The sequence below is a fragment of the Macrotis lagotis genome, chromosome 8, assembly GCF_037893015.1.
Source record: "Macrotis lagotis isolate mMagLag1 chromosome 8, bilby.v1.9.chrom.fasta, whole genome shotgun sequence".
Classification (NCBI taxonomy): Eukaryota; Metazoa; Chordata; class Mammalia; order Peramelemorphia; family Peramelidae; genus Macrotis; species Macrotis lagotis.
In genome coordinates this window covers 80,895,349-80,916,303 of record NC_133665.1, presented here as the reverse complement: position 1 = coordinate 80,916,303, position 20,955 = coordinate 80,895,349, and the positions used below count along the sequence as shown (strand labels likewise).

The following is a 20,955-nucleotide window of genomic DNA, read 5'->3' as shown; positions in this document are numbered from 1 at the left end:
TCAATTAATTGCTAAAAACAAACACAGTGTTAACATACTTTATTTGGAGAGATAAGGCCTGGTCAGTGGAAGTGTTGGGTGGGGAAATAGGGCCATTGAAAGATATAATTGACAAGTAATCAGACTGAATGCCAGGATGATAGGGAAAAGGGTAGACTATTGGGGAAGTCATGGACTGCCTTTAAGAACACTTCTTTTTACCCATTTTATGTTTCTAACTACTAACAAGATAGATGATGGGGAATACACATATAACTACTACATGTCTCTCATTTTCATCTTTCCTCAAGATGTATAGGTAAAAATGTATATATTTAGAATTATTCCAATCAAAGAAACTGGTAAGCATTGTAGTAAGAGGGTCAACATCTGAAGTCCTTTGCTCTGGGATGGACTCTAAACCAGGAAGTAACTGAGGAAATGTGCTTGTTTTTCTTTGTGGCTGTTTATTGCAATAACAATGGTAGTAAAGATTCTTTGCTCTTGAAGTAAATTACAAAAGGAATATTCTTTTAATAATTAAAGGAGGTCATAGGTTCTGCTTCTTAACATTCAGATTGGTCAAGATGACAAAGAAGGAAATGGTCAATTTTAAAGAGGTAGTATCAGGACAGGTATATTAATTGGTACCATTCATTGTTGGAGTTGAAATTGGTTCAGTTTTGTGTGTGTGTGTGTGTGTGTGTGTGTGTGTGTACAGTGAGTAATTATAGACATAAAAAAAGAATGTCAATATAACATTTTAAAATGCACAAAAGAGAATAAAAATTGCAAAAGGGGATAAATGGGAAAAATACGTTACTACTTTGTTAAATTATATCTCCTTTATATATTAATTTTATTATATGTACATTTACTTATTCATATACACATAAAGTACATATAATGTACTATGTAGAGCTGACATATCATGTATTTATATATATATATAGCTATATGATATGCATTATATCTAATCTATAAGATAAAATACACAACTTATATGTAAAACAGAGACACAATAGTTCCTATATCAGATGGTTATTATGAGAGAGAAGAATATGTAAAACTCTTTGCAAATCTTAAAGTTTTATATTTTAGCATTTGCAGTTGTTCTATAATAGAAGTTCACAGGTTCTAACTTTTATCTACACCAGGAACTGCAAGGTCATATTTCTTCCCCTTTGGTGCAAATGATATAGGGAACAATTTTTTCCCCTAGTCTCACACTCCCAGAAGTCTCCAAAAACATATTCAAAAAGTCAAGTTCAAAGGTATCACTCAACTAATTGCTACTGGGATAGCTTTTGCTGTAGTTTCTCATTTTCACAATAGTACAAGCAATACAGATGTTTTAACTATGATACAAGATAGTATATAAACATAGGAAAGTAATAGCTGGAATACTTATGTACACTTTGTTGTGTTGCAGAAAGCACTGAACTTGTCCTCGGGGGAGGCCTGGGTTTGAATCTCTGATCCTTACTAGCTATGTGATTATCTGAAAGTCACTATTTTTTCTGAGCCTCCAGTTTTTCATCTGTGAAATGGGTATACTAAATTACTAATTCACCATTCAGGTTTGGCAATCACCAAAGCTCTTGAAATTATGTCACTGTCCTCATATTTAAGACCATGGGTTTTTTCTTTTTGAAGTTTTACTGATTTCTTCTTTAAGAACTTTGAGTATCAAGTGTTCATTTTAAATCAAAACTGGGGTCTCTCAAAAACTGGGGCCTGAGGTCTCTCTCCTTTAGAAGAAAGCAGGTGAAGGGTATGAAATAGTCAGATTATCTACATGTTGACAAAAGTATATCCCATTGGGGAAGTGTCTAGTAGATTGTTATGGGGATCAGGGCTAGAACAGGTCATAAACAAGTTCATTCATCGTACATGAGAGAGATTAGAAAACCATGAATGATATTTTCAGATGGTTAGAATTCAGAATAATTCCTATGATGGAGAAGGGAATTAAGTGCCAAGAGGATGTCAGAAATGTGAACAATAATAGTCAATAATCAATAAATAGTCGCAAAACATTTATTATGTACCTACTAGGTATCAGGTTAGAGGCAGCTAGTTGGCTCAGTGGATAGAGCACTGGAACCTGGAATTAAATCTAGCCTCAGACACTCATTGCCTAATGACCCTGACCAAGTCAGCTAACCTCTGCCTTGATTCACTGGGGGGGGGGGGGGGTGTAAAATGGCAAAGCATTCCAATATCTTTGCCAAGAAAATCCTATATGGGATCACAAAGAGTCAGATGTAACTGAATGTCTGAACAATAACATATATCAAATAGTGTGCTCAGTGCTAGGGATGCAAACATGAAAAGTTTGCCTTGTTCTGGGCTGGGGAGGGGGACAGAAGGAGTAGATAACATATAAAAATATGTTGTATGGAATAAATGCAAATGCAAAATAAATATAAAACAGTTAAACACAAGATAATGAGAAAGGCACTAGCAAGTGAGGGGACCAGGAAAAAGTCTTTGTGTAAAAGATTGTATTTATACAGCAATTTGAATGAAGATAGGAATTCAGGGCAGAAGAGATCTTTGAGCTTCTTTTGAGTAGGGATTGTTTTATACTTTGTACTTATTCCCAGAATCTAGTACAATGCCCAGTATATAATGGATGTTCAAGGAATACTTGCTTGTTGATTGATTTGAGATGTATGTGAGACAAGTAATTTGAACACAGAGTAAGGTAAGAATGCTATATAAGAAACAGAAATAATTCCTGCTTGGCTGGATTGTAATTGTAGAATGCAGAAAGAAAAGTAATCAGGGCTAGAAAGAAATTTTTGGGTCAAATTGTGAAGGCCTTTAAAAGACAAGCATTCATATTTTATGCTGGAAGAAAATAGGGAGCCATTAGAGTTGGTTGATTGATCAAAACTTTGAGGAAAATCATGTTGGCCTCAAGTGTAGAAGACAGGATTGTAGTGGGGAAAGACCTGAGGCACAGAGGGGAAACAATGTGATGAGGGACTAAGTTGGTAACTGTATGAATAGAGAGAAGGGAATACAGCTAGCATTTGTTAAACAAGATTTAGTAACTGATTGGGAATAAAGCAGAACGAAGAACTTGAGTCTTCTACAGAAACAAGGAAGGTTGGTACAGGGAAGAGTTTTGGAGAAAGAAAGAGAATTATCTTTGTTTAGGACTCATTGAACTTCTTTGTGGAACTCCTGGATTTTCTCCTTACTGACCCTTATCTGAACCCGAGAGTCAGAATTTAATCTTTCTTGTGAGGTTTATTTCCTCCAGATTATAAGTGATACATTTCTATCTAGTGACCCAAGCAAAATACCATCCTGTACCAGAATCTGGGAGCCATCACTCCTTGGATGCTACCTTAGAGCATTCTTGGATGTATCACTAACTCCTCTTCAAATAGGACCTGCTAGGCAGAGAGAGGTCTATGTCCCCTTTTCAGCTGGAAGTAGCTTCAGAAGAAAAGAGAACTTTGCCCCAATTCCCAAATAAATTTGGTCCTAAATTATTTGAATGGGGAATGAAGTAGAGGGAATATTAGACAAGGAAATACTCTGTACTGACCATGTATCTTCCTTTACCCTCATTCTGTTGTTCATTTTATTGAGATGACAAAGAACTTTAAGTACCTTGCCCCTCCCTGAACAACAAAACAAAGGTCCCTTCCTTAGAAGAGAAAGGATTAAGTATTTGAACTATAGTCTCTCATCAACATATCTCTTTACCTCATCTCTTCTTTCTGAGATACCTTATGTCTTCCTAAGGCCTCCTTAAAAAGCTCACTGGCTCCTGGGTTAAATTGATCATCTTCCTTCAGGAGGATAACCCACTCTGGGGCACTGTAACCCCCCAAACAACCTTGCATACCTCTATTATCCTTCCTTACTGCTTATCCCCTGATTGCTTGTCTTCCTTTGGGAAGGCAGCTCACTCTGAAGGACAGAGATTCTGGGGGAATCTCTCTTGCTTCTATACTTTATCTTACTTACTGTTCATCCTCTCAAGGCCCATTAGATTGCTTAGATTGCTTAGGGATCAGTGGTTTTCTGACTTTAGTCTTTCTTTCCCTTAGCTTCTGTTATTCACAGCAATACTTAAAACTTTTTTTGTCTCTTATCTCCCCCCTTACTCCCCACACACTAAAAAAAAATTATTGAACTTGAGGTATTTTCAGGTTGTCTGGTTTAAAATGTCCAATAGGAAGTTGGTGATGTGTGGGATAAACTCAGGAGATGGAAAGACATTCTATTTATCTATGAGTCAGTTGCTTGAAAATGATAATTAAATCTCTGAGAGCTCCTTAGGTCATTAAAAGTTATATATAGAGAGACAAAGGGGCCTAAAAGAGAATCTTATGATATATCCACAGTTAAGGACTGTGATATTGTTGACAGTCCCATAAATAAGATAAAAGAGTGGTCAGGTAAGTAGGCAATAAGTAGGTAAAAAGAGAAAGCATTATTATGAAAACTTGAAAGGAGAGAAGACAATGAAAAATGTCAATTGCAGCAGAGGAGGATCCTTTAATTTGGTAATTAAGAGAACATTGTTAATTTTAGAGAGAATAGTTTCAGTGAGTGGTGCAATTAGAAATCAGATTGCAAGTTTTGAGGAATGTGTCACAAAGTAAAGGCAATGAATATAGATAGCATTCTCCCACAAATCAGGAACAAAACCCCTTAGGAATACATTTCTTTTCTTTTCTAATTCTTTTTTCTTTACTTCCTTCCTTCCTCCCTCTCTCCCTTCCTTCCTCCCTTCTTTCTTTCCTTTTCTTTCCTTCCCTTTCTTTCTCCTTTTCTTTCCTTCCTTCTCTTCCTTCCTTCTTTCCTTCCTTCCTTCCTTCCTTCCTTCCTTCCTTCCTTCCTTCCTTCCTTCCTTCCTTCCTTCCTTCCTTCCTTTCTTTCTTTCTTTCTTTCTTTCTTTCTTTCTTTCTTTCTTTCTTTCTTTCTTTCTTTTTCTTTCTTTCTTTCTTTCTTTCTTTCATTTCTTTCTTTCCTTCCTTCCTTCCTTCTCTTCCCCATCTCAAAAACTAAGGTAGAACCTGTTGTATAAGATGACTAAGGTATGATTCATGATGATTCATGAGATTTCCCAAAAAGTGAGCAAAAAGATCCCCAACTTCCACATGAGTTTGGGGGTAGGGTAAGTTTTCTTTTTTCCAACCATAGAAATGCACAGGGGACTCACTAGAACCCATTAACAAAGAGAGCAACATACATATCCCATTAAACTCATTAGATTCCCTCTGGAATACACTTTAGCTGATTGGTGAAGTAATACTCTCCACTAACCTCAGATTTATATTATATGAATAACTCATGGCATCTGCATGGTTGCCAAGGTCCATAACTTTTTTTAGCGGGTGGGGTTTGCAAAGTAATGGGGTTAAGCGATTTGCCCAGTCACACAACTAGGTAATTATTAAATGTCTGAGGCTGGATTTGAACTCAGGTCCTCTTGACTCTAGGACCAATGCTCTATCCTCTGTGCCACCTAGCTGCCTCCTAGGTCCATAACTTTCCTCCATGGCATAACTTTGGTCCTTTGAACTTCAGGGTAATCGTTTTCCTTCTCTAAAAAAGCCTTCTTTTGAAGAAATCATCTCTCTCTGGAGTCTGGTACCCAACTGACTCTCAAGATGAGGAATTTTCTTAGGAGCTCTAGAACTTACAGAAAAAAACCATTCTTAGAACTCTAATTTCTGATCTACGCTTGGAATAGGAAACAGAGAGAGAAGATGACCAGCAAGTAGAAGTCTAGGAACTCTTATCTCAGTTTCAAATGCTAAGTATGGGACCTCTGTCATGTGCCTCTTCTGTAAGTCTCTATTTATACTCTTGAAGGGCAGAGGAAGAAGGAAGAAATCTTTTCTTCTTTTCTGACTTGCTTCAGCTCTAGTTTGAAAAACCAATAGAGAAAAATTTCAGGAAAGGAAAAGGAGAGACATTTCACAGTTCACTTTTATAGAAGATTCAAAGGAAAAAGTTGACTCTCAATCACAATCATCTTGCAGGCAGTCCCATTTATTGGGTATGGAATCACAGGAGTTTTCAGGATCTTACTAAGCAAAGTGCTAGAGTATTTGTCTATGTTCTGAAGTGTCTGAATGACATATAATCACAATAGTTTGATCAGATGACTAATCAAATTTAGCAAGATTTTCCTTAAACAGCTTCCTCACCTCCTCCAGGAACAATCTTTTCTTTTCTTTTCTTTTCTTTTCTTTTCTTTTTTCTTTTCTTTTCTTTTCTTTTCTTTTCTTTTCTTTTCTTTTCTTTTTTCTTTTCTTTTCTTTTCTTTCCCTTTCCCTTTCCCTTTCCCTTTCCCTTTCCCTTTCCCTTTCCCTTTCCCTTTCCCTTTTCCTTTCCTTTCCTTTCCTTTCCTTTCCTTTCCTTTCCTTTCCTTTCCTTTCCTTTCCTTTCCTTTCCTTTCCTTTCCTTTCCTTTCCTTTCCTTTCCTTTCCTTTCCTTTCCTTTCCTTTCCTTTCCTTTCCTTTCCTTTCCTTTCCTTGTCTTGTCTTTTCTTGTCTTTTCTTGTCTTTTCTTGTCTTTTCAGAGTCACTATAACAAACTATTGGGAATATAAGAAGGTAACAGTCTATTCATAACAACTAACATTGATAAATCACTTAAAGATTTACAAAAAGCTTGAAATATATCATCTCATTAGATTCTCACAATGTCTCACAATTTTCACAATGTCTCAGAATGAAGTAGGCATTATTATTATTATTATCCTTGATTTACAGATGAGGAAACTGAGACTGAAAGTGTTCAAATGACTTGCCTTGCACATAGGTGGTAAATATTTGAAGTGCAATTTAAATTTAGGTCTTCTCATTTCCAGGTGCAGCTCTTTATCCATTATACCCCCCTAGATGCTGCTGAAACATGTACAAATATTAATAAATGCAATATATATATATATAAATACAATGGAATATGTTGAAGAGAAGCATTAGTGTCTAGAGATTTCAGGAAACTTCATATATTGGAATGGGTGCTTGAACAGAGTTTTGAAGGAATCTTAGTCTTTTAAGGTGAAGAAAGATAAGGAAGAACTTCATTCTTAACATATAGGGGAAGTAGTTTATGCAAAAGCATGAAGACATAGACTGAATGTAGAGGACAGCAAATAGATCAGTTTAGCTAGACTGCAGAGATTTTGAAGGGAAATAAGGGATAAATTTGAAAAAATAGGGTAGGTAGGTAGATTCGGAAGATCTTTAAATAGTGAGCAGAAAAGCTTGTGCTTCAGCACAGAGGCAACTTTTAAAGTTTTTTTTAAGTAAGGGAAAGACATCATCAGAATCTTTTATTTGTTTTTTTTTTTTTAGTTTTTGTAAGGCAATGGGGGTTAAGTGGCTTGCCCAAGGCCACACACCTAGGTAACTATTACATGTCTGAGGTCAGATTTGAACTCAGGTACTCCTGACTCCAGGGCTCTATCCTGACTCTATCCACTGCGCCACCTAGCGGCCCCTATCAGAACCTTTTAAGTAAGGGAGAGACATCATCAGAACCATAGAATTATCACATTTGGCAGCTATGTGAAGATTGTATTGGAGAAGGGAGAGACTGGAGTTAAGAGAAACAATAAGAAGGCTGTAATAATAGTTCAGGTGAGATATGTTAATGACCTGGGTGAAGGTGGAGAGGACTGTGAATGGAGAGGAGACAGTAGAGAGATACTACAGAGTTAGAAATAATAAGACTTGGCACTACAGAATATAAACTTGAAAGTGGGAATTGTTTCACTTATAGTCTCAATGCCTAGCACTTTGTCAAATAGTAGGTAATAAATGTTTATTGATTGGTAATTTTTAAATACTACTATTATTAATAACAATAAATAATATAAATGACTTTAAGATTTACAAAGTGATGGAGAATAAAAAATCAAGGGTGATACTAAAATTGCAAACCTGGGTAATAGGAAGGATGGAAGAGATGTTCTAGTATCTTTGCTCAACTCCAGGAAAAAAGAAATTGCCTTTTGGCAGTCTACCTAGAAGACCTATAGGTATCTCAAATTCAATATGTCCCCCCAGAACCTCATTATCTTCTCTCTACAACATCCACTCTCAGAAATTTCCCAAAATTTCTCATAATCCTCAATCTATAAATATGGTGGTAAATGATGGGCACTTTGAGGACATCACTTTCCTTTTAATCACCAAGATTTAAAACCTCTGTCATCCTTGAATATTTCTTCTCCCTTGATAAGTTGCCAAGTTTTATAAAAATTATCTTGACAATGCCTCTCATCTGTTCCCTTCTTTCCATTTTTTAGAGCCCATCCTAATTCAGGTCCTTATCAACTCACACTAAGGTCTGTGGACATAGTCTCGGAATTGGTCTTCCTAAATTTCAACTTTTTTCCTCACTAATTTTTCCTCCAAATAACTTTCAAAAATATTCTTGCTTTAGCATCTCCAGTGTCTCCTTATTGAATGAGGGTAAACTACACCTTGGCAATTAAAACACTTCACAAACTGGTTCTAGCTTACCTTTTTAGACATATTTCACACTGTCTTCCTCCATTTACTTAACATTCTACTTAAACTGGACTGTTTGTTGTTCCTTGGTGTTCATTCATGACTTTGTACACATTTTCCCTCATGGCTGAAATGTATGCTCTCCTCATTTCTTTATGTTGGAATCCTGTCTTCAAGGTTTTATCCCCTACAGGGATATAAGTTAGCTAGTTGGGACAATGGATACAACACCTGGAGTCAGGAGGACTTGAGTTCAAATCTGACATCAGACCCTTAACACTATCTGTTAACATTGGGCAAGTCACTAAAGCCCTGATTGCCTTACATCCAGGACTATCAATTAGGTTGATGTCTCCAGTCAACCTGATTCATATCTGGCCATTGAACCCAGATGACTCCAGAGGAGAAAGTGAGGCTGGTGACTTAGCCCAGCACCCCTTCACTCAAATCCAATTCCCATACAGGTCATGGCATCACCTTCTTGATGTCTTGATCTTTGAGAATGAAGGACAATCATCATCAACATCAACATCCCTTACGGAAAAAGTTTCCTGAATCTTCTAGTTTTAAGTACACACACACACACACACACACACACACACACACACACACACACAGATTGTATCTTCCAACAAAATCTCCTTAAGGTCAGAGAATTAAAACAAAAAAAATCTTTTTGTCCCCACTGCCCAGAACTGCTCCTTTCCCAGGGTCTGTACTTCTAAAACCTTAGTTTATGAGCCCACACTGGTGCATTTACTTTTAGTAATTAAGCATGGATATAATTAGCTCAGGACCAGGATATGCTTTTTCTTTTTGTGGTGGCATGATACTTCCCCAGGGCTTAGCATTCCTGTTTGGCAACATGAGTTAGTAAGTTATTCAGGTTTTGGATCTGGAGTCTACAGTTAAGAGAGTAGTCAATCAAATGATGCCCTGTTCGTGATGGGGCAGAAGAGAGGGAAGAAAGAGAAATCACCTCCCATCCAAAAGGAAAGAAGCCATTCTCTCTCAAGAGCTGATCTTTTCTCAACTACCAGAGATCATGTTCTCTAGAGCTCTTTCCTGTCTAGACTCACTCTTTAGTGAGATCTTAAGCTTGCATGACCTCCAGCAAGTTGCTTTGGATTCATTCTCCCTGAAGTAGACTGACTATATTCCCCTTGACCCACACACAGACACTGTGTTCCAAGCCTATTGCTAAGATCTTAAGAGTGTCATTATTCTAGTCCATCCCACTGTGTTCCCCCCACTAAAAACCATTATCAATCCCTAGTTCCATTTAACAGATTAACATTAATTAGTTTTTACAATAGACAATTTGCTTTAAAAATAACAGCAAGACAGAAGTATAAACTACCTTGGGGAAGGTGAATGGGTTGAATATTTTACCTTATACCATCTCGGTTTTGGAGAAAGTAGGCCCAGCCTTAACACAGTTTCTATATAGCATTTGCCCCAAAGTTAATATCTAAATATAGAACTGCTGATGGATGAGTCCCTATCTCAGATCTCATTTTTCTCCTTGATTCCCAATGCTGGCTATAAAGCTTTGCATGAACTCAAGTCTCTGATCTCCTGATGGTTCATTTGCTGTCATATTGAAGGTCACAAGGTCATAAGTAGCTCCAGTTTGCTTCACCTAAAACAGGAAAAAAAACAAAATAAGACCAAGAACCAAGGTCAGTATTTACTAACCACATGTCGATCTCAGATGGGCAGGGCTCAGAACCTTTTCCCTTCAGAATTCTCTCTCTCAAATCTCACCAGAATGCCACCAGGCAGGAAGTAATTAGATGAGGTAGGAAAGGAGAGATGGTTGATAGACGCAGGTTAACTAGTACCTTTTGAAAACACTCCAACGTTGCCCCCTCTGGTCAATCACAGAGGTCTTTTTTTTTTTCCACCATGTGATTAGCAGTTTGGAAATAGTTACATGATGTTTGTGCACATTCAAAATCCACGAGGGGATTCTATCAGCTGAGTACTCTGTACATATATATATATATTCATAAGGCCTGGGCTCATTGGCTGGCTCCAATTACATATAAAATGAAGAGCTTGGACAAGATGATTTTTTAAAGCTCTATTCCACTTGTACATATTATGATTCTAGACTCTTTCTGGATAGGTCTTGGTTTTAATTTGAAGCCAACAAAAATAACTCAGGTTTTAGCTGATTAGATTTTAACCATGGGGCTTATTTGCACTTTAATCAAGGAACTGTGATTATGAAAAGTCTTTAAGCTCTGAAAGAATGGAGGACTAGCTATCCTCTAGGACTATTTTCAGCTTTAAGTTTTAGAAGTATTTGTTTGAGCAGGTTTAAATTCCCCTTGAGGTAGTATAATACAAACACCTAGACAATCCCAGGGCCTTAAATCTCTATTCCTGAGGTGAATGACAAATATACTATAACTGTGATGGCTAGATTTCAGAGTTAGAAAATTTACATTTGAACCCCAGAGCTTCCAGTTGCCAACTGTATGATCTTATGTAAGACATGTTGTCTCTCTGGGGCCTCAGTTTCCTTCATTGTAATATGAAAAGCTTGGGCTAGATGAGCTCCAAGATACTCTTCCAATCCAAATCCTAGTATCTTCAATGGTTGGAGTCCTGTGATACTTTCAGAGATCCTAATTGACACTTCACAGGAGTGGAGGGGACGGAGATCTTTCTGTTAGTAGAGCATCCTATCTCAGAAATTTGCTAGTTGTGGGATTTTGTATGAATCATTTAATACATCAGAAATTAAGTTTCCTTTGGACTCTTTAGACTGCCACCATGACTCAACCAACTTATCTTGAAAACTTCTTTTGTGATTGAAACATCCTTTGGCAATGCTGGTCTCATTTATTATTGATGAGTACTTTCTGGGACCTCCATTTAGGGGACAAGTCCAGGCTGGTCATGATTCATCCTTTCCCAGCTGTACTTCTGACTTTATGAATTTTGCCCAGATACCCCTAATTATCCCTTTCTCTCTCTAGTTCCTTTCTATGTGTTGTGTTTCCCCATTAGAATGTAAGCTCTTTGAGGGCAGTTTGCTTTTCTTTTTTGCTTGCATTTGTAACCTCAGCACTTAGCATAATGTTAATTTAATAATTTTTAGTAAATTTTAATAAATTCTTGCTGCCTTCTTGCCCTAGTTATCTCTTGGGTTGTTGTGAAGAAAAGCTTTCAAATGTGAAAAGTGCTACATGAATATGAATTATTATAAATATTGAAGGTTTTACTGGTTATCTTTGGGAATATTTATAGAATGAAATAACTTTGAAAGTCAGTGATAGTTTGATGGATAGAACTGGATGACTTGGGTTTGAATCTAGGCTCAGCCACTTACTGTATCCATGTTCCTGGACAAATCTTTAAATGTTTCTAAGTCTGTTTCCTCTTCTGCAAAATGAGGATAGTAACAATGCATACTATTAGTGGTAGCACATAGAATGGAGTGCTTGGTCAGAAGTCAGGAAGACTCATCTTCAGGAGTTCAAATCCTGTGACCCTAGATAAGTCACTTAACCCTGTTTGCCTCAGTTTCCTCATCTGGAGAAGGAAATAGCAAATTACTCCAGTATATTTGACAAAACTATAATAAAAGGGGGGTATAAAGAGTCAGATATGACTGAAATTATAAAAACACATACCTCACAGTTTGGTAAGGATTAAATGAAATAAATTAGTATATATTAAATACTTTCTGAAACATTAAGGTGGCCCTGGAATCAGGAGGACCTGAGTTCAAATTCAAACTCAGACACTTCATACTTACCAGCTGTGTGACTCTGGGCAAGTCACTTACCACTGATTGACTCCCATCCAGGTCAGTCTCCAGTCATCCTGATTTATATCTGGTCACTGGACCCAGATGGTTCTGGAGGAGAAAGTGAGACTGATGACTTAGCACAGTGCCCCCCACCAACATTCAAATCTAATTCACATGCATGTTATGGCATCATCTCCTTGATGTCATGGACTTCTCTGAGAACAAAGGACAAAACAGCAACAGCTATGAAAATGCCATTTGTTTTAGAGGAAGCAGTATGTCAGAAAATAATAGTTTAGGAGGGAGTAATGTGATTTAATAGAAAGAACTCCAAACTTGGAGTCAGAGAACCTAGTTTTAATCCTTGCTCTGCAGTTATACTACTTAATGTGACTTCTTCATTTTCCTCTCTGTAACTCAATTTTGTCATCTGTAAAATGAAAGATTGGATTGTATCACGGTTTCTTACTCTGTGTGTGTATGTGTGTGTATGTTTGTGTGTGTGTGTGTGTGTGTGTGTGTGTGTGTGTGTGTGTGAAATGGATCCTTTTTGCAGTCAGGGAAAGCCTAGGGATCCCTTCTCAGAATAATGTTTTTAAATAACTGAAAGATATGATAAACTTCAGTTGCTGGTGACTGAAAATAAATATGTAATTTCCCTTATTCAAGTTCCTGGAGACCCCCTCAAATCTGTCCAGGTCAAGAACCCCTGAAGTGAATGAGGCTCTAAAGCTTCTTCCAGTCCTGAGTCTGGGTTTTTAATAGAATCATTCCCTTGCAAAGCTGTCCCTGATGGAGTTGGAGGCCAGGCACTATGTGTGCTTCCCCAACCATCCTCCTTCCAAATCAGAGGAGTACAGATGAAGTCAGGTTAAAATAAATATTAATGTAGACACGAAGCAGGAAAGTTAGAATGACTCAGCCTGAGGGATGTGTAGAGAAGGGATAAGCAAAGTTCCACCACTTTGCCTTGGGGGTGGGGGTGGGGTTGGTTTGATAATCTGACAGTCCAGGATATGTGCCTAAAGGCATTTTAAACCTCCAACAAGCAGGCCTCATTATGGTCCAGTATCAGTAACTTTATATCTTTCAAAACTGAGGGCTGCCTGACTATTCTGGTTCGCTGTAATACAACAGCAATAGCAGCAGCAGCAACAACAACACACTTTTATTATCAATTAAAACAGGGGTTCTTAGTCTTCTTGGGTCATGGACATTTTTGGCAGCCTTTCTCAGAATCATATTTTAAAATGCATAGAACAAATACATAGTATTCAAAAGGAAACCAATTATATTTTTTCCTAATTTTTATTTTTTTCCCTGGTTACATGCAAAACCAAGTTTCAATATTCACTTCCAAAGTCTTGAGTTCCAAATTCTCTCCATTCCTTCCATTTCCACTTCCCTTCATTGAGAAAGCAAGTTACTTGGTATAGGTTAAAAATGTGTAGTCATGCAAAACATTACCACATCAGTCATCTTGTAAAAGTAAAAATAACCTCCCCCCACTAAAAAAAAGGGAAAACTCAATAAAAAATAAAGTGAAAAAAAAGCATGCTTTAGTCTGTATGCAGACACCAACAGTTCTGTCTTTGGGATGGATAATATTCTTTAACATGAGTCCTTCAGAGTTTATTTAGGTCATAGCAAAGCTTAGAGAAGGTGATAACTGTTCATCCTGCAATATTGCTGTTATTTTGTATAAAATACATTTTTTGGGGTGGCTAGGTGGTGCAGTGGATAAAGCACCAGCCCTGGAGTCAGGAGTATCTGGGTTCAAATCCGGTCTCAAACACTTAATAATAATTATGTGTGGCCTTGGGCAAGTCACTTAACCCCATTTGCCTTGCAAAAACCTAAAAAAATAAATAAAGTACATTTTTCCATTCCATCTCCTCATATAAGTTTTTTACTGAGAGCATCCTGTTCATCATTTCCCATAATAGAACAGCTTTTCATCTCAATTATATACCAACACTTGAGGACACCAATTATACTGACAATTATATTTAGTGTATATATAGGTGTGTATAACCTATCCATGTATCATTCATGGATGACAGGATAAGAATCCTTGCTTTAAAGTTCAGAAAGCAAATTTAAAATTCTTCACAATAATTCTATGAATCAGAAAGCATATATTCCCATCATTGTCCCAATTTACAGAAGAGGTAGCCAAAGCTCAACTTGAATGGTGTCATGGTTTCATGACTGGTAAGTGCCAAAGCTGGAATTTCATGTCTTCCCTGACTCCCCAATTCATACTCTCTAGGAAGTTCTAAGGTGCCAGTTTGTTACTCACAAATGACAGTGCATTAACTTTTAAATTCAGCCGTTTGAAAATAATACCTTTACCCCAAAGAATGAAATTAAGGATAGACATTTCAAGCAGTGAAGCAAGTTTATTTCAAATATTTTAAAGCAGATAATGATTTTGTATTGTCCCTCAACTAGAATTTGTCTGACCTAGGGTCAGTCCTTAGTAGGGAAATGCTCTGGCTGGAGAGGTGGAAAAGTTTTGGAATTAATTTCACCAGCTCTAAACACTACAAAAAGAATCCTAAAGTGAAACTTGGGATGTGAGGATAACCTATGATCTTTCTCCACATGAGAAACTGGACTCTAAACTTGTTTTGTGGAATTCTTTGGAAGTCTAGTGGAAGTTTAGAGAATGAAATACATAAGCTTATAAATGAGACAAAATATTAGCAAGATAAGCAGAACCAAAAGAACATTGTACACCCTAATGGTAACATGGGGGTGATGGTCAACTTTAATGGACTTGCTCATTCCATCAGTACAACAATCAGGCACAATTTTGGGGTATCTGCAATGGAGAATCTCATCTGTATCCAGAGAAAGAATTGTGGAGTTTGAACAAAGGCCAAAATTTTAATTAAAAAATACCCCAACATTATCTTATTATGTAATTTTTCTATCTCATACTTTATGTTTCTTCCTTAAGAATATGATTTCTCTCTCTTCACATTCAACTTAGATCAATGCTTACCATGGAAACAATGTGAAGACTAACAGACTGACTGCCTTCTGTGGGGGTGGGGGGTGGGGGGGAGGGAAGCAAGATTAGGAGAAAAATTGTAAAATTCAAAATAAATAAAATCTTTCTAAAGTGAAAAAAAAGTTCACGAAATCATGTTAAGATCCCCTGCTAGATATTACAAACCTCACCATAGCTTTTGAGGGAAGATCAAAAATGTTTGGGGGTCCAGAGATACATGATTACCTTAGTAGTTGCATAGAGAAATCATCAGAGTTCACAACTGGGTGCTTGTTGACTTCATGAAGAAGTCTCCCATATTCTGTATGATCCTGGAAAACAACTGATTCAACCTTCATTTAAAAAGAATACTAAGAAGAATTCTGTTTACTGGTGATAAAATATTTTTTTATTTTACTTTAGCTCTGTGTTCACAGTCAGTTTATAAGCCATACAAGGAAATTTAACTCCTTTCTTTGTTAATATAATTTTGTCTTTAGTCATTAGATTTGGTTATTTCTAAGAAAACAATCTATCCTTCAAGAACAAAGAAGGACCACCCCATGAGGATATTGGGAATTCCAAATAATGGGTTTCTAAAATATTTCAAGACATACTAATAAGACAACTTCAGTGTTTCCCATTACTCCTGTGAATGCACAATTTCTCTCTGATTTTTTAAAATAATACCTTATAATTTTATCTTTTAAGGTACTTATTCAGGGACATAAAGATGGTGATATCTTTAACATCTCAGAGGAGATTCTGATTTGAAGTGCTCCTATTGGAAGAAAGAAAACAATCATTTATTAAACATACCGTGTGCTAATTTGCTTTACAATTATTATTTCATTTGATCTTTGTAACAACTCTGGGAGGTAAGGGCTATTATTATCCCCATTTACAAATGCAGGAGACTGAGACAGAACAAGGTTAAGTAACTTGCCCAACCAAGGTCAAACAGCTAGGAAACAAGGCCATATTTGAACTCAGGTCTTCCAGAGCCAGACCTAGCACTCTAGGCACTACGGTGCCACCTAGTAATGTTACATATATATTGCACTATTATTGCCTTGTCAAAAATAATGTTTTTGTCCTAATGGACTGATTGAAGAACATTACTATGGGTGAGAATCTGAAGTGTGATTGAATGTCTTGCCTCTTTTGAGTCTGCCAACAGAGTAACCTTATGCTAAACTTGTACATAATGTACAAGCTTCTCAATAATTTATAGCTTGTGCTCAGTTATAATGTTCTTTGGTCTTGTACAGTGGTATGTTTGTATGCCCTTATGTCTCTTTTTATGTTTGTCAGGGCAAGCAACACCCGTCTCTGATCTTAAGCTCCATGGGTACATATGTCATGTTTAAATTATTTGTATGTGACCAGCAGAGGATCAAGTATAAGTAGAAACTTAACAAGGATCATACAATTGTAGTTATTATGTCAAAATACAATTTACTAAATGTCCTCTGAGATAAGTTTGGGTGCTCTATAGAGAAACTAAAAATGTCTCAGGATTTTTCTTTGAGGACCTTTCATTATAAAACACAGTAAAACAAGTAGTTATTATAAAAAAATTCCTAAGACTAAAACTCACTCTTTGTTCCCCCTTCCCTAAGAAAGAACTAATCAACAATACCAGTGATATGATGTGCCACTGATGATCAGATTATGGAAGAAGTGGGAGAATGAGGCTATAAATCCTAGGAACTTCTTCTTTACCACCATATGTCAATGGCTACCTACTAAGAACTCATTTTGTGATTCTGAACTCTGTAAGGCTGTCTTTTGCCTTTTTTTGTATTTCAGTTCTTTTTAAAAATTTTTTTGTTTTAAGGTTTTTGCAAGGCAATGGGGTTAAGTGACTTGCCCAAGGCCACACAGCTAGGTAATTAAGTGTCTGAGGTTGGATTTGAACTCAGGTACTCCTGACTCCAGGGCTGGTGCTCTATCCACTGTACCACCTAGCCACCCCATATCTCCAGTTCTTAACAGAACCTAGCACATAAAAGATACTTAAATGTGTATTGACTAATTGGCCAACTAATTTCTACTTCAATTTGCTCTTCATCAATAATGTTAGCTATACAAGTTATGAGGTACAACTGGACCATAGAAGAAAGTTACAGTGTTGGTCATGCATCTCCACTTAATGGCGATCTGTCAACTTAATTGTCTTAATGGACTTTGTCAATACTGTCCTTCCAGAAAGAGCAGGTGAAGTAAACTCTTCATTCCAGCTGTGTCTTGAAAACTAAGATAGGTGAGGGGCAGAACATTCTAGGTATCAGGAATAGTCAATACAAAGGCACAGAGATCAGAGTGTGTCTTTTAGGAATTGCAAATGGATCAGTGTAGTCATATTGTAGAATGGGTGGAGAGTAATACCTAAGAAGACTGGAAAAGGACAGAAGGGTAAGTGTGATATGGTCACATCTATGCTTTAGAAAAAGCAGCTTTGGCAATGAAGGGGAGGATAGATTGGAGCAAGGAGAGACTTCAAGAAGGAAGACTAGTCAAAAAATTTGTCCTATAAATGTGAACCTATTGCTTCAACATCTTCCCTCACTAAGAAAAAAAAAATCTCTACTTCAGCTACTGTGCTGAGGCTCAGTTCTGGTCATTAGCATTATTGAGTGAGTTTTGTGATCTAGGTATGGAACACTCTTGGCAATCTTTTGTATCACGTGATGCTACTTTTACATGACTTTAAACTATTTGCTTGATTAACTGCACTGAGGGATAGAACATCACTGCAGTTAATCTTTAAGCCCTTTTCATTTGGTTTTGGGGAAAGGTTGTATTTGAAGACAGAGGGTGCTGGCAGCTGTCTCATTTTTCAGTACTATATTTTCCAGCCTTATAAAATTATGTTACATATTCCCAGGGCATAACAACTGAGTGCAATCCACAAAGTGGATAATCCACATGTAGAATTATCTTTTTGGTTTTATGTATTTGGGCATGTGTTTTAAGTTAAGGGAGCAGTACAAATGTCTCTTGCAACAATAATCTATTCATAAACAAAATCAGAGAAATGGTGAATTTCAATCAATCACAAGGGCCTTGGATTTAATGACTTTGTTTTCAACTCTACTGGTAACTGCTATGTCTGTGCCTTGGTTTCACCACCTTCAAGACAAAGAAGTAAACTGCAACCACTTTATTTACCTAGTTGGCAATGGTAAAGACTAAAATATTCTTCTTGGTGGTAGAAAAGTTGTTTGAAAAGACATATTTTGATAAATGGGCTTTAAAATTCTTTTGTAATCTATGTTCATATGACCTTTACAATTTTCCACATGAAGATATGTATGTGAGTTACATATGTTTTAAATCTAACAGTTATCTTCTAGATGAAATCACGTATGATACCAAAAACAGCTTGGTCCTTTACAAGGACAATAACTGAAAGTTTTTGTGAAGTAATGTTGTGAGAGTGGTGTGGATTCACAATCTGCTTTTCACATGTACTAGTTGTTACGTGTGAACCTGGACAAATTACTTAACCTCTCTCTAAGAACTCTCTCCAAGATTTTACATTTAGAGAAATTGCCTATCTATCTGTTGGTAGAGGAAGTTTCCTGACCAGAGAACTGCCTACAAAGATGAAATCTAAGATCTAGATAAACAAACAAATAAAAAAGTTAAACCTTAGCATACTTTGCATTGCTTATATTCTGTTGGATCACTGGTTTTGTAATTATTGTGTCAGAAATCTCATATGTAAATGATAAAATGTCATTAAGTGGTTGCTGTTGTTATTCAGTTGTGTTGGACTCTTTGTGATCCTATTTGGGGTTTGTTTGTTTTTCAGCAAAGATACTAGAGTGATTTGACATTGCCAAAATCAACTCATTTTTACAGATAAGGGAGAGAGGCAAAGAGGGTTAAGTGACTTGTTCAGCATCACACAGCTAGTAAATGTCTGAGACTGGATTTGAACTTATAAGCATGAACCACTTTGATTCTAAGTCCAGTACTCTATCTACTGTGTCACCTAATTGCCCTCAATAAGTGATTAATAATTGATCATTGAAATTCTATAAAGGTATTTCAAACATCAAGACCTTTCAAAACAAAAAAACCTAAACTATGAGCAATTTAAAATATGTAACTCTTCAAAGCACAATTATGCTAAGCAATAGTCCATAGGTCATATCTGGCTTTCATAGAATGGAGGTTTGTATTTGTGACTTGTTTTAAGGGTGGCTAGTTGATAGTCTTAGATTCATCAAGCCAGAATGCCATCTCATCTCCTGACTCATAAGTAAAGTTCCTTCACAGCTATAACGTATTCTTTGAAACCTGCTCTTGGCATATAGTACTGAGGGAATCTGACTTCATTGAACCTGTGAGGTTTAACAAGACCATAGCCTGAAGGCTGTAAGGCTGTGAGCCATACCACTATCTCAGGCTTTTGATGACACCATAAACCACTTGAGATTTATGATGTTAGCAGATGCCATTAGATATGTATGTGCACAGGTGCAGCTTGTAATCACTGAAAGAAGGCAAAGTGTGTGTGGATATACACACATATGTTTTAAACATACAATGGTTTAAAATTTTAGAAGGGATACCTGTAAATTTGAACCATTTATCTACCTGATGGATGGGGCAGGGGCAGGCTATAAGGTAATGGCTTCAGGTCCCTTCCAGATCTATTAGCCTATGTATGATGAACAGCTATGATATGTGGAAATGAAACTGAGATTATTTTGACAGGATTATGCTCATGAAGAAAGGCTTTAATTCATTATAGTTGAAATCTTCTACAGCCAACGAATAGTCAAGATAGTCACTGTATTTATTATTTATATTTGATCTTAATTATAAAGAAAATATATTGATATGTTTCCTTCATACTTCATTAAAAAGTCCTATCAATACAGTTATAATTTAATGTAAACCATCATTCAATAGGAAATGTTATATACATTTAACCTTCAAAGTAAAAGGTAGGTCCTGTACAAGTTCCTCCTCATTAGTTTATCTAAATATGTCAAAATGGTTTTTGCCAAAAAACATTTATAACTATCATTTTAGGGTCTATCAGTATATGAATTATGAAGTCTATTATATGATACTATAATAATTCTATAAATTTAAAAATTATTAGCAAATAATTTCAATATCTTATATATAATTTGCTTAATATTTTAATTATTAAATATTTTTAAATGTTATAAAGCCTAGGATTAGTTAAAACAAATGTTAGTTTTAAAACAAGCCTTATTGTCATAATCTAATGATCCATTTATTATGTACTGTTTAATAATAATTTTTGAAAGTATGAATGAATCTAAAAACATGCTTGCTGTTTTTTTTTTTTAAAAAAAGAAACATAGAAGCCAAAATAAACACCTTTGCAGTAATAACTGAAAATTACTGGTTTGGTTGGGATAGAGGAATTACTTCAATTGTGATATAAAGCAATGTAGTAGTACATGCCTTCTAGAAATAATTATATAGTGATTATTTTCAAAGATAAACAAACACACAGATGTGCAAGTATATGTTTTTTAAATTCTCACTTTGCAAAAATATATATGAATTACATTATAAATTAATCTAATTATGGATAGAGAAAAAAAGAGCCAAAGCTTTAGTTTTTTTGTAGAAGTTTCTAGTAAGTTCTAATGGATGGCATGCCTTTAACTTAAGGTAGAAAAATTACTTGTTCTACTGGAATCACTTCAGTGTAG

At 36.2% G+C, this 20,955-nt stretch overlaps 1 long non-coding RNA gene across 1 annotated transcript in view; it reads right to left on the bottom strand.

The window, feature by feature from the left end:
• Positions 1-6,396: 6,396 nt before the first annotated feature.
• Positions 6,397-20,955, bottom strand: part of LOC141495789 (uncharacterized) — a 23,602-nt gene continuing 9,043 nt past the window's right edge. Inside the window, exons 2-3 of the long non-coding RNA XR_012470853.1 lie at positions 12,283-12,354; positions 6,397-10,122 (exon numbers count right to left, since the gene is read on the bottom strand). This is a non-coding gene — a long non-coding RNA (uncharacterized LOC141495789). The remainder of the gene's footprint in view (positions 10,123-12,282; positions 12,355-20,955) is intronic.